This window comes from Pelodiscus sinensis, unplaced genomic scaffold (genome assembly GCF_049634645.1).
Source record: "Pelodiscus sinensis isolate JC-2024 unplaced genomic scaffold, ASM4963464v1 ctg35, whole genome shotgun sequence".
In the NCBI taxonomy this organism is placed as follows: Eukaryota; Metazoa; Chordata; order Testudines; family Trionychidae; genus Pelodiscus; species Pelodiscus sinensis.
The window spans coordinates 7,630,231-7,642,977 of NW_027465908.1; the positions used below are offsets into that span (position 1 = coordinate 7,630,231).

At 53.3% G+C, this 12,747-nt stretch overlaps 6 non-coding genes across 6 annotated transcripts; 2 read left to right on the forward strand and 4 right to left on the reverse strand.

Moving 5' to 3' along the window:
- Positions 1 to 45: 45 nt before the first annotated feature.
- On the reverse strand, positions 46 to 119 carry TRNAT-UGU (transfer RNA threonine (anticodon UGU)). The gene has a single exon. It is a non-coding gene; the product is annotated as a tRNA-Thr (tRNA).
- A 1,930-nt stretch (positions 120 to 2,049) lies between these two features.
- Positions 2,050 to 2,123, reverse strand: TRNAI-AAU (transfer RNA isoleucine (anticodon AAU)). Its single transcript has one exon. It is a non-coding gene; the product is annotated as a tRNA-Ile (tRNA).
- A 3,350-nt stretch (positions 2,124 to 5,473) lies between these two features.
- On the forward strand, positions 5,474 to 5,555 carry TRNAS-UGA (transfer RNA serine (anticodon UGA)). Its single transcript has one exon. It is a non-coding gene; the product is annotated as a tRNA-Ser (tRNA).
- Positions 5,556 to 6,240: 685 nt separating this feature from the next.
- TRNAT-UGU (transfer RNA threonine (anticodon UGU)) lies at positions 6,241 to 6,314 on the reverse strand. The gene has a single exon. It is a non-coding gene; the product is annotated as a tRNA-Thr (tRNA).
- A 3,581-nt stretch (positions 6,315 to 9,895) lies between these two features.
- Positions 9,896 to 10,111, forward strand: LOC142824508 (small nucleolar RNA U3). The gene has a single exon (XR_012899367.1). It is a non-coding gene; the product is annotated as a small nucleolar RNA U3 (small nucleolar RNA).
- Positions 10,112 to 11,447: 1,336 nt separating this feature from the next.
- Positions 11,448 to 11,519, reverse strand: TRNAE-CUC (transfer RNA glutamic acid (anticodon CUC)). Its single transcript has one exon. It is a non-coding gene; the product is annotated as a tRNA-Glu (tRNA).
- Positions 11,520 to 12,747: the final 1,228 nt, after the last annotated feature.

The following is a 12,747-nucleotide window of genomic DNA, read 5'->3' on the forward strand; positions in this document are numbered from 1 at the left end:
TATGTCCCAGAAGGACATAGGAAAATGTGAGCAAAGGCCACAGCAAGGCACCACTGGGAGTTGAACCCAGGATCTCCTTTTTACAAGACAGGTGCTTTAGCCAGCTAAGCCATGGTGCCCTCTGCAGGACGGTACCTAAAACTGTTCTATTCTATGGTCTCAGACAACACCTTTGACTCCCAAATTGCAGCCAATCCCCATTTCCCTCCAGCCCTGGCAGTGTCTGGCTCCCTGGGCACAGAAGGCTACAGCTCAGTGGGCAGAGGCTCTAAAATGCACATCTCCCCCAGCCGCTGGGACTGTAGAGTTGGCCTTGATATTTAGTGTTCCTGCGGGAAGGGATAAGTGCAGCAAACACTGATCATCTGGATTGTAAACCCTTGGGTCTCACAATTTGGGTTGGAGACCCCAGGTGGGGGCCTGGCCTCCTTGGGTCGGTCCCTTCCTGAGGGCACAGAATTAAGAGAGAATTCCTTTTTCCTATAGCAATTCGAATTGGCCAACGAGCAAGTCACAAATTTTTTGTTCACATACAAGTACAGGAGAATGGTCTCTTACAGTAATGATGGCCAAGTGGTTAAGGAGTTGGCTTAAAAATCCAAAAGTTTTTCCCTGTGCAGGGTTGAATCTTGCTCACACTGAGGCCTGTGTTTTGGTCATACCGCTAACAAGGGCAACAAGGTTGACTGCCAGCTGTTTGCACATCTGGACCCAGAAATATCCTGAGCCTTGGTTCTGCTGGCCAGTTTCTTTTCAGCTCACTGCAAACTGCCTCCCAGCTGTAGGTGAGGCTGAGTGTGCATGAAACCAGCGGTGCCTGACCAATGTGTCTGCTTTTCCTACCATCCCTCCATCTGTACCTGGAGTCGGCTTCCTTCAGTTGAACTTTGCCTTGTCCCCACAGCAGGAAGCCAAAGGGAGCAAAGAGCAGAAGTGCGGGATGCTGGTGGGTGCCCCCTGGGTTTGATTTAGTGAGTCTTAGTTTGACTCGTTGAATCAAGTTCCAGAAGATTGATCACGGCAATTCCTCTCCAGCTGGACGTGGTTCTTGTTCTTCTGTACAGAACAGCCAATGGGCGTTCAGATCTCAGCCTTGCTCAGTTGATGGGAATAGAAACCAGACACCCAGCAGGTTTGAACTGGTTTCAGCTGAGGGACCCGTCTGCCTGGTTTACATGCATTGGCACAAGAACACACGAGGGGTTTGCTGACATTTTAAGAATCCCTGTACAATAGGAATCCATGAGTGACACACCTGGAGGTGCAAATGTTTCACTTAGGATAATCAACTTTTTAAGGGGGCACTTGAGATTGAACCAAGGACCTCTACAATCGGCACTCAAACACTACCACTGAGTTACACCCAGCAGTGGTTGTACTTTTCAGCCCAGTGTTGGGAACTTAGCACCTGGCAGCACTGCCTGCAGGAGCAGATTGTCATCCTGAAGCGGGAAGACCAGGGACTGGCTCCAAGGCAGGGTTACGACACTGCTAGAATCCTCCTCTTCGTCGTGGAGCTACAGGTCATCAGCGTTGTCATCCTGAAGCTGCAGCTGCCCAGGTGTCTCCCTCACAAACTCCACAACCATCCTTGGACAAAGCCTTGGACAAAGCCCTGGTCCCACTTGCCTCATGTCAGGGGCCTCAGCAGCGCTGGGGGGTGGCTCCAGGGGGAGAAGCTGGTTCAGGAGAACTTGAGCTGCTGGGCCACTGAAGCAGGCCACCAGCAGCCTCTGTGCAGGGCTCACACGCTCCAGGCCTCCCAGTCATACTGAGTCTCCCTGTGTGGCTTGGGCTCCAGAGCCTGCCCCCCAGCTGGTGCCTTGAGGTAGCCACTGCAGCAGCAGGAATTTGGGCATCAGGTCCCCTGCTTTTGGGGACAGGAAGCCAGGCCCAGGACCTTTTAGCCACTGCAGCTGTGCAGGCTGGAGCCTCCCCCTACCAGATCTCTGCCCTGCTTCCTGCAAAGTTCACATTTTTGCTTGTTTCTGCTTCCTTGTCCCTAGCAGGCAGCCAAAGGAAGGGAAGTCACGGAACCAAACACCCCTGTGGCCAGCATGGGGCTTGAACCCATGACCTTGGCGTTATTAGCACCATGCTCTAACCAACTGAGCTAACCGGCCTACGAAAAAGCAGCTCACCAGTGGCCCTTTCAAGAAAGGTGCCTCAGGCAGCAGCAGGGACGTCTCTGCAGCTGCCAATGGCTCTTCTCTGACAGGGCCACTGGCGACTCACTGTGACATGGGCTGGCTAGTCCAGCTGGTTTGAGGATTGGTCAAGGTGGCTGGTGGCCGGCAGACCCAGGGCAAAGAGAAGCCGGAATCTCTTGCTGCCAGCACCTTGCCTCCCAGCTTCTTCCCTGCCAGCAGCAGCAGAGTCCTGAGCGCTGCCCTTGACACCATGGGACCAACCTCCCCTCACTCAACTGGGCCAAGCTGGTGCCCAGTTCATGCCCACTGGGACCTGTTTTACTTGGGTTCCTTCCACCCAGAGCCCCCTTCTTCTCCTGGGCTGCAACGAGCATCACTGGGACACTCTCATATCCCAGCACAGGGCCATCTCTCCAGTGACAGGAGACGGGGCTGGTTTCAGGATTTCTTTTAGCGCAGCAGCAAGGGGAGATGGAGGAAAATCAACCCCATTTGCAAGCTTTGTGTGACAGGAGGGGTGTGAGCTGGGGAGCCTGCCCCCCAGAAGGGCATTTGGGTGAACCCAGGAGCAGCAAGAATTCAGGCCCCCCAGGTGAATGCATTGGGGACAATGTGTGAGCCCTTCCATGAGCATTTTCTGCTCCCACTGGGGAAGGCAGCTGGGCAGGACCAGCCTGCAGCCCACGTCCCTTTCAGTCCCAGGTGCAGGAGGTAACAGAGAGGGGAGGAAAGTCCATGGCCAGAGCCTCCTCCCAGCAGTCTGGCCCTGCACAGAGTCTGTGCATGATGGAGCCTCTCCCAGCAGGGCGATGGCCTGTTCTCTGCAAAGTGCTCAGCTGGTTCATTTTTTTGCAGGCCCATTGTATGTGTCCCTGGTGGCTTCATTTACAGTTTTCACTCTTTACATTTGCATCCCTTTTTGGAAAGAGGGTGCAAGTGTAAACATACCCTACATAGCGAGAGTTGGCCTCCTTCAGTTGAGCCTGGCTGTGTCTCTACTTCAGGAACCCAAAGGGAGCAAAGAGCAGAAGTACTGGAAACTGGTGGGTACCCTCTGAATTTGATTTAGTGAGTCTTAGTTGGACTTGCTAAATCAAACTCCGGAAGATTGAAAGTTAGTGGCCATTCCTCCTCCACTGGGTGTGATTCTTGTTCTTCTGCACAGCACAGCCCAGGTAGACCAAGGACTTTCAGATCACACCCTTGCTGAATTGATGGGAATAGAAACCAGACACAGCAGATTTGAACTTGTTTGAGCTGAGATGGGTTTGCCTGGTTTATGCGCATTGACACAGAAACACATTAGGGCTACGTCTACACTGGCACCCTTTTCCAGAAATGCTTAAAATGGAACAGTGATAGAAATGTAGCCGTGTTAGTCTGGGATAGCTGAAGCAAAATACAGGACTATGTAGCACTTTAAAGACTAACAAGATGGTTTATTAGATGATGAGCTTTCGTGGGCCAGACCCACTTCCTCAGATCAAATAGTGGAAGAAAATAGTCACAACCATATATACCAAAGGATACAATTAAAAAAAATGAACACATATGAAAAGGACAAATCACATTTCAGAACAGGAGGGAGATGCGGGGGGGGGAGGGAGGAAGGAAGGTTTCCCGTTATAAGGATTTCTGGAAAAAAACGCGTCTACGTTGGCAGGATGCTTCTCCAGAAAAGCACTTTTTCCGGAGCAGCGTCCGTGGCCAATGTAGACTCGCTTTTCCGGAAAAAAGCCCCGATTGTCATTTTTGCGATCGGGGCTTTTTTGCGGAAAAGACTACTGGGCTGTCTACACTGGCCCTTTTCCAGAACAGTTTTTCCAGAAAACGACTTTTGCCCGAACAGGAGCAGCATAATTTTTCTGGAAAAACACTGACAATTTTACAGTAGATCGTCATTGCTTATCTGGAAAAGCAAGTGGCCAATGTAGACAGCTGGCAAGTTATTCTGGAAAAGCGGGTGCTTTTCCAGAATAAGTGACCCAGGGTAGGCACAGCCCAGGGGTTTGTAGTAATCTCTGCACATCAGAAATGCAGAGTGAGATGCAACTGGAGATGCAAAGGTTTCAAAGAAGTTGATCATCCTTTCAGGGGGCACTTGGAGTTGAAACAGGGACCCTTTTGCCTATAGTCAAACACTTTACCACTGAGCTACACTCCCATTACACTGGCTTCTTTGCCTCCAGTGTTAGGAAATTAGCCGCTGGCAGCACTGTCTGCAGGAGCAGGTGGTGCCTTGCACACATGGCGGGGGGAGGACGGCCCTCTATGGGGTCACACATGTGTGGTATCCCCCCACCTACAATCAGCATGACACGTCACGATAGCGCATCATCCCCTGTGCTCCCGCCTGCCCTGTGTGTGTTGCAACCTCACAGCACTCACCTGATGTTCCCTCCCCGGCGCCCCAGGACATTCGGGAGGCCTCCTGCATCTGGGGGACCGGTTCCAGGGTGAGGGTCACGACGTTCCTGGAATCCTCCTTCTCCTCATCCTGGAGCTGCTGGTCATCTGGGATGTCATCCTGAAGCTGCGGCCACTGCTGCCCAGGTGTCTCCATCCCAGACTCCACAACTGGCCCTGGAGACAGGGTTCCCCAACCCCCAGGACTTGGTCCAGTTCCTCACAGTATGCACAGTGCTGCGATGCTTCCCCAGTGTGGGAACTGCACTCACAGGTCCTCACATACCCCTCCCGCAATTCCTTGACCTTGGCTCTGACTTGGTCTGGGGTGGGGGGAGGTGACTTTTCTTTGCAAGGCTGTCAACCATTCAGCCATAGATATCTGCATTCCTCCGCCTGGACTGCAGGGCCTGCAGAGACTCCTCCTTGGACCACAGCTTTATCTCTGGCCCCTACCATGAGAATGCCCGGCACTTGCTGCCACTTGCTTGCTCCTGCGATGTATCCCTGGAAGGGCCAGAGGGGTCTCTGGGGGCTTGTGCCTGTGACATGGCTCTCCAAGAGGCTGGAAGTGCTCGATCTTAGCCGACTGGATAGTGAAATTATACTAAAATAATTGGTTAAGGTAGAACTAAGCGGTACTTGAATTTCTCTTTATAAACTGGGGTCCAAGAAGGACACCAGCAAGAAGAAGGAAAAGGGGAGAAGAGAAGAGGAAGGAAAAGGGAAAGGAAGACCAAGAAGGAGGAGGGAAGACCTTGAAGCAGAACTCACCTCCAAGGCAGCCTAAGAGCAGAACATCCGGAACTCCTCTGCACAGCTGTTGCAATGGTTTGCTGTGTGAACTCTGTGGCAGGTGACATTAGGGCTGTGCACTGGGATTATTTACCAGTTTCCCTGGTTCCACTTTGCTCAGAGCTGTGATGGCCGAGTGGTTAAGGCGTTGGACTTGAAATCCAATAGGGTTTCCCTGTGCAGGTTCAAATCCTGCTCACAGCGTGGTCTGTGTTTTGCCCACACCTCTTCCTCGGGCAGCAAGGGCCTCTGTGAGTTACCAGCAGTGGGGCTGTTACTGTTGGCCGCAGGACTGGATTAAGGGTTGAGCTAGTGGGGCAGCTGCCATCAGGCCCTGGCTTCTGGCAGGCTGCAGCAGTTCCCTGGGGCTGCATTAACCTCCACAGCACCTGTCAGCAGTGCCCTTCCCCATGCAGCTGTGGGGCTCTGCATGGCCTGCCCCAGGGGACCCTGGGTTGCACGCCAGCGGTGGTGGCAGGGCCAGGCTGGGCAGCACAAGAGCATCCTGCCACCACAAGCTCCATGCATGGAGGGGGATGGGCTGTATATGCACTGTGCACCCAGGGTGGAGCCGCACATGCACCATGAGCCGGGGGCAGTGCCACATGCCCGGAGCACTAGAATGGCTCAGACTGGCTGTGGTCAGCATCTAACTAATTGCACCATTAGGCCATGTCTTCACTCAGGTGGAGATTTCTGCTGCAATCCATCTCCCAGAGTTTGATTTAGCAAGTCTAGATAAGACTCTCTAAATCAAACCCAGAGGGCACCTGCACCAGCTCTTTGCTGCCATCCTACTTCCACTGTTAGGACACCAGCAAACAGTAAAACCAACTCCAGATATGTGTTGGGATATGGTGGAAAGAAGAGACACATTGGCCTCACCACAAGGCACCACTGGGAGTTGAACCCAGGATCTTCTGCTTACAAGGCAGCTGCTTTAGCCAACTAAGCCATGGTGCCCTCCTTCAAAACAACCCTCAAACTGTTCTACTTTATGGTTCCAGAGAACATGTTCCCATTCCAAAGTGCAGCCGTTCACCGTTCCCCTCTAGCTCCTGCCGTGTCTTGAGGTCTGCACAGCGTAAGACATTAGATTGGCAGCTGGAACCCAAAACCTTTTTGTCAGTTGTAGCCCCAGGCCCCAAAAGGACAGACCCAAGGCAGCCGCCTGGTCCTAAGGCCTGGCCTGCAGCCAGTGGGAGGAAGAATAATCTCTCCTTTCAGATGGAATCAAATCAGCAGACCAGCTAGCTCAGTTGGTTAGAGCCTGGTGCTAATAATGCTAAGGTCATGGGTTCAAGACCCATGGTCACTCTAAGATTTTTGGGGAGGGATAGCTCAGTGGTTTGAGCATTGACCTGCTAAACCCAGGGTTGTGAGTTCAATCCTTGCAGAGGCCATTTGGGGCAAAAATTCTTTAGGGGATGGTACTTGGTCCTGCTGAGAAGTCAGGGGACTGGACTTGATGACCTTTCAAGGTTCCTTCCAGTTCTAGGAGATAGGCAATCTCCATCATATGGGCCTTCGCTGATCCCTAGCCACAGGCTTCGGCTCTGCCAGCTGAGCTTTGGAAGGGGGCCTGGGGCAGGCTGCTTTGCCCAGGTGGCCCTTGGGTGAGCGTTGGGGCAGGAGAACCCAGCAACACAGGGGGCTCTAATGGGCGCTTCACCTGCAGAAGGACCCTTGAGTGACACCAGGCAGAAACCCAGTGTCTTGCTGCCCCTTCTCCTGCCTGGGCCTGGCCTCCCTCCCCTTCTCGGCACCACAGAAAGCCCCTTGGCAGAAGCCAGAGGCCTCAGGCCTGTCCCCTCTGAGGGGCTTGTGCCTCGGCCTCCTCTGCCCTTGGTCCTGGCTCTCCTGGCTGCCCCTGAGCGCTGCTGGGCAAAGGAGGCAGCAAGGCAGGAGAGGGGGGAGGAGCAAGTCCCGCTGAGGCCGACAGCTCGGGCTCAAGCCTCCAGCCTCAGCACAAAACCTTCAGCCGGGCCCATGTGACTCCCTCCTGCCCCCGCACACGCTCACAGGGGGAAACGTGCCCCATGTTCCCTCCCTCTGTCAGTTGGGGGGAACAATCCCCTCCTGCCTGCCCCATGGTGGGGGGAGCTGTGAGGAGTGGTGAGAGGGTGTCGCTAGCAGCAGTGAGTACTGGGAGTTGTCCTGTCACCTGGGCTACATGTAGGGCTGCCAGATGGTGACATGACACCACAATTGACATTATTATTATTTAGAAACTAAGGGACATTTCTATTTCTATTTTCTCAGTTTGTTTCCTGATCAGAAAGCTCTAATACTGGATTGTCTGGTTCAAAACCGGACACCTGGCAACCCAGCTCCATGTCAGCAGGGAAACACAGTCCAACACCTCCCCCCATATGCTGGCCCAGCCTTGTGCCTGCTGGTGGGGCTGCCTCCCCCCACATCAGTGGGGCCTCCTGCCCGTGTTGGTGCAGCAACTGCCAGTCTGCCCGCACCCAGGCCTGGCAGCCATGTCGTCTGGGGGCAAGAGCAGGGAGAACGGCGCCTTCCTAGTCCAGCCTCCTCCCCATCCCATCGCTGAGGGAACTTTCCCCCAATGCCAGCCCCATGCTCAAGGGCTTTGGAAAAGGGCCAGGCCAAAGTAGCTCCCCCCTTGCTCCTACTGAGCCTCTGCCAGAGCTGCCCCCCCTCAGGCTCTGCCTTGTCACCAGACAGACCCTGCTCTGCTCCAGCCCCCTCGCCCAGTCTGAGTCACTGCTGGAGCTGGTGGGACTAGACAGCTGCTGTGCTATGGGATGTGACACTTCTCAGGAAACCATCTCTCAGTTCCCATGGGGGAAAATCAAGCCCCAATCAAACTTCCCAATCAACCTTCAGAAGGTCCCAATTCTATACCCCAGCTGTGACTTGAACCTACAACCTCCAGAAGCCAGTGCCTTGTCCATTAGGTCACTAGGGCCAGACAAGAAGCAAGGAGAAGGGACAGAAATTCTCTGTCCCAAAGGCTCACCCCTCACATTGGCTGGGCAGACACGTCCCTCCTCTCTACCCCAGCAGACACGTCTGCAGCCCCTGGCAGGGAGGCGGCTGGGCAGGTCGCTGCAGAGCTGAGCCCGGGCTGGCAGCAGTGCAGGCTGGTCGGCCACAGCCCTGGGAGAGCAGCTGGGGGACTCGGCTGGGGGTTGACGGGCCCGTGTGCTCTGCTGCTCACTGACGAGCTGGCTGCCCAAGTGCCCACACAGACGCTTCTTCAATCCCCACCCCCCTCAGCCGCCCACCCCCAGCCTCTTCCAGCACAGCCTGTCCCCCCCCCCCCCACAGGGCTTCCACAGGGGCCTCTGTCCCAGTGGGAATGGGGAGCCCCTGCCCCTGGCACCCACCCACCCTGCTGCTGCTCCCCCCAGAGCAGAGGATTCACCCGACACAAGTAAGTGCCTCTGTCCCCCCTGGCCCCGGCTGCTGGGTCCCCTCCTGTTTAGCTGCCTGGCCCCAGGTAAGGTCACATGAGACTGCTCATATCACCCCTCAGCACGGAGCCCTGGGCAGCCGCCCTGCTCGCTCAGGTCTCAGGCTGGCAGGGCCTGCAGGGATACTGGGTTTGAATGACAAGGTGTTGGAGCAGCTATTAAAAGGCTTCTTCCTTGGCAGGGGCTTTGTGCTTTTGGATTGGCTATTTCTTGGATGCAGCTGGGCTTTAGCAAATCAGAACGATGCGAGTCGTGAGTAACCCAGCGCCTCTGGAAATGGGAGTGGAGTAAAAAGTACAATATTGTCTAAAAAAAATAAAATAACTTGAATAAAAATCAAAGTGTGACTAAAATAAATGACTTGAGAAAAGTACAAATACCCAAAACAGGTCTTGAGTAGTGTGATCAAGTATTTCTACTTTAGTACTTTCCACCTCTGCCCGGCAGGCAGGGGTTCTTGGCCCCTTGCTGGTCTGTGGTCTGGCAGCTTGTTACCACTGACTTAGAGGAGCCCCAGGAACTGCAGTTTTAGGAAGAAACAGCAGGGCTGTGTTTATTCTGTCACCCTTTTCCGGAAAAGGGATGCAGATTGGCCAAGTCAGAATTGCAAATGCAGCGGGGATTTAAATTTTCCTGATTTTAAGAGGAATAAGGGATCTTCTGGAAAAGGCGTTATTTTCCGAAAGATCCCATCTAGACTGGCGCTTTTTTCCGGCAAAGCTCCGAGCCGGAAAAAAGCAGCAGCCATGTTCATGCAAATGCAGCGGGGAAAATTTAAATCCCAGCTGCATTTGCAATTCTGACTTGGCTTATCTGCATCCCTTTTCCGGAAAAGGGTGCCAGTGTAGATGTAGCCCAGGAGATTTTGATTGGCTGCCAGGTGCTCCGCATGCTAATCAGGAGGCGTGTTTCTGTAAACAGGGAAATGGAGCATAGTCTAACATTCAAGTTTCTAAACCTGGTGGAGCGTGTTTGAATGGGACAAGCACTTTGCTGAGATTATTTCTGTTCTTTAGTTTTCTAAGTGTTGTGTGAAAACATTCCTCATGAGGAGAAAGTGAATGCACACAAGTGTGGGTGTGGAGGGCAGCAGGTGTTAATAAGACTGTACTTTCAGGGATCATTTCTATAGTTGGTAACTAGAGAAATGCAGTTGAAAGTGTTTGGTCTTGCTAGCCATGAGGATGAGTGATAGTGTTTTCTTCTGAGCATGAAACAAGCAGACAGTGTTGCTTTAATGTAATTGCTGTCTGCTGTTGATGATTGTTCTTTCTTTCCTGTTGGGAAGCTGGAGGAAGAGAGCGCAGGCTGAGTGGTTAGCTCTTGTCAAAAAGTTCAAAATTAGTTTTGCAGTAGAGATGAATGGGGATTTCACTTTATTGTTTTGTCTTGGTTTTTGTTTAATTCCTGGATTTACTTGTAGGTTACATCTATACTGATATGACTTTGTGCAAATACTTTTAACGCAAGAATTTTTGCATTTAAAGCATTTGTACAGGAGAGCATCTACACTGACATGTGCTTTTGCGCAAAATCATTTGTGCCAATGTAGATGCTCTCTTGTTTAATAAAGCTCCGATGGTTCGATGGCCATTTTAGCCATTGGACTTTGTTGCGCAAGAAATTAACGTTGCTGTCTACACTGGCCCTCTTGCGCAAGAATACTTGACAAGAGGGCTTATCCGTGAGTGGGTGCGTCAGAGTATTTATGAAAGAACCACTGATTTTCTACGTTACAAACTCAGTGTTCTTGCGCAAATACTCGTGGCCAGTGTAGACAGGCGGCAAGATCTTTCGCAAAATCTTGCCAATGTAGACATAGCCGAACTGCTCTGGTCCTGATCCTGATGTTTTCATGCTTTTCTCTCACCTGCTGCTGGGTCTTTTTCCATTTGCTTCTCACACTGGATTTAGCCAGCCCCTTGGATCTGCCTCATGCCTTGTCTCCCATCTGTTCCCTAGTGGCCCTGCGGGAGCCAGAGACTAGCCGCAGCCCAGTGTTAATTATCCCTTGGGTTAGTGTCTTTCTCCCATAACGTGTAGCTAAGATATTTGTTAGTAACTGGCAGGCGCCGCGGGGGCTCACCCCCGAACAGAGACACACGACCTCAATATTGGTGCACAAGACAAAATTCACCTGCTCCTGGAACAGGAACACTGACGAGCAGTGAGGCCCCTCCCTGGCAGCACCGAGCAGTGAGAGCTGAGTGAAGGGGGAGGCAGGACCAGGGGGAGAAGGCTCCATGACTGTGTCAGAGGGAGGCTCTGCCCTGGCCAGTGGGGAATCGTTGCCTCTCCGAGGGGCCCAGGCCTGGTGGGTCATTTCCCCAGGTTACTGAGTGGGGGCTGGAGCCAGTTCTGTGTTGTCTCCTCCAACAACCAAACAGAACCAATGGATCTTGTGCTGACTGGCCTGTGCGCTGGGCTAGTGCTGTGTGTGCCACAGAGCTTCCTGCAGGGCTGCCCACGTGGGAGAGGGGAGGGGCAGTTTGAGTCACCCAGATCTGCCCCTTCTGGAAATGAAAATGGCAAGTGCTGTCTTAGCAGTGCCAGGGAGGTGGGAAGGAGCCTGATGTAACCTCTTGGGTCACAGCTGCTGTCACATAGGTGAGAAAAGAGACTAGACAGCTGTCACATGAAACTGCAGGCTGGTTTCCCTGACTGGGAATTGAACCCAGGCCACAGCAGTGAGAGTGCTGGATCCTAACCACTAGACCATCAGGGACACAAGAAACATACCTCTTTGCTCTCCTACACTAGCCTTTCACAGGCCATTTTCTGTCCACTTCAGGATGGGGCGGGGGGTCCATTCTCCATTGCCCAGAGGCGACAAGAACAGAAACCAAACAGAACATCAAAGCAGCCAGACTGAGTCATGTGAGTTGTCCAACTAGCCCAGGATCCTGTCTCACGACAGCAGCCGATTTCATTGTCCCGAGGGAATCCTCAGGACAGACAGTTATTAAGTGATCCCTCCTGTCGCCCATTCCCAGCTTCTAGAATACACCAGCTAGGGACACCTGCCCTGTCCATCCAGGTTAAATGCCAGTGATTGACCTTTCCTGCATTAAATTATCCAGTTCTGTTTTGGACCTTCTTGTAGATTTCACCTTCACAACATCCTCTGGCAAGGAGTTCCACTGGGCGCAAAAATGTTTCCTTTTGGTTTATTTTTAACTTGGTTTCTGGGCTCCCTGAGGCCCTTTCACACACAAGGGCTTTCTCTGCAGCGCGCTGGGGGGAGAAACCCCTGAGCCAGTGACACGGACTGACCTGGGCGCAGGCCAACAAGGGGGGTTTCAGTGAAGCTACATGTAAATGGATCCATCTAGTAACCCCTGCCAGCCACACGCACAAGGGAGGGGACTTTAGCCAAGAAAGCAAGGACTCTGAGGGAGGGTTGGAAGCGAAGGGGATTAATCAGATTGACGGGAGTTTCCAATGCTGGGCTGTGGCTAAGATGGATGAGGGGATGTCACAGGGCACTAGCACAGCAAGGGGACCAGAGAGGCCCTGCTGCACCGAGACATGGCAAAGCCTGGGATTGAACCAGGGACCTTTAAATATTTCAGCTTAGGCTCCCCACACTGAGCTCCCCATAAACCCCTCCAGCTGGTTATTAACTGTCCGGGACGTCTGGCAGCCGTGTCACTAACATGATGCCGTCGTGCCCGGCCCAGGAAGGCGCGACTGGTGTTTCCTGCCACCTGCAGTTTGACTGGCTCCTTCCCCCCATTCCTGCCTTAGCTCCCGGGCTGACCTGGCAGATGAAGTGGTCGGGGGCCCAGCAGCCTGGGCAGGGAGTCGGGTGGCCAGACCCTGCTGGCAAGAGTCTTGGTGCTACTTGTTTCCCTGCCCCCTCTGGTGCCCTCACTCCTCACCCGCAGCCCCTGCTGCCTGCCTGGGTCCCTGTGCTGTGTCAGACGCTCAATGAACCCTCCTGTTTCACACGG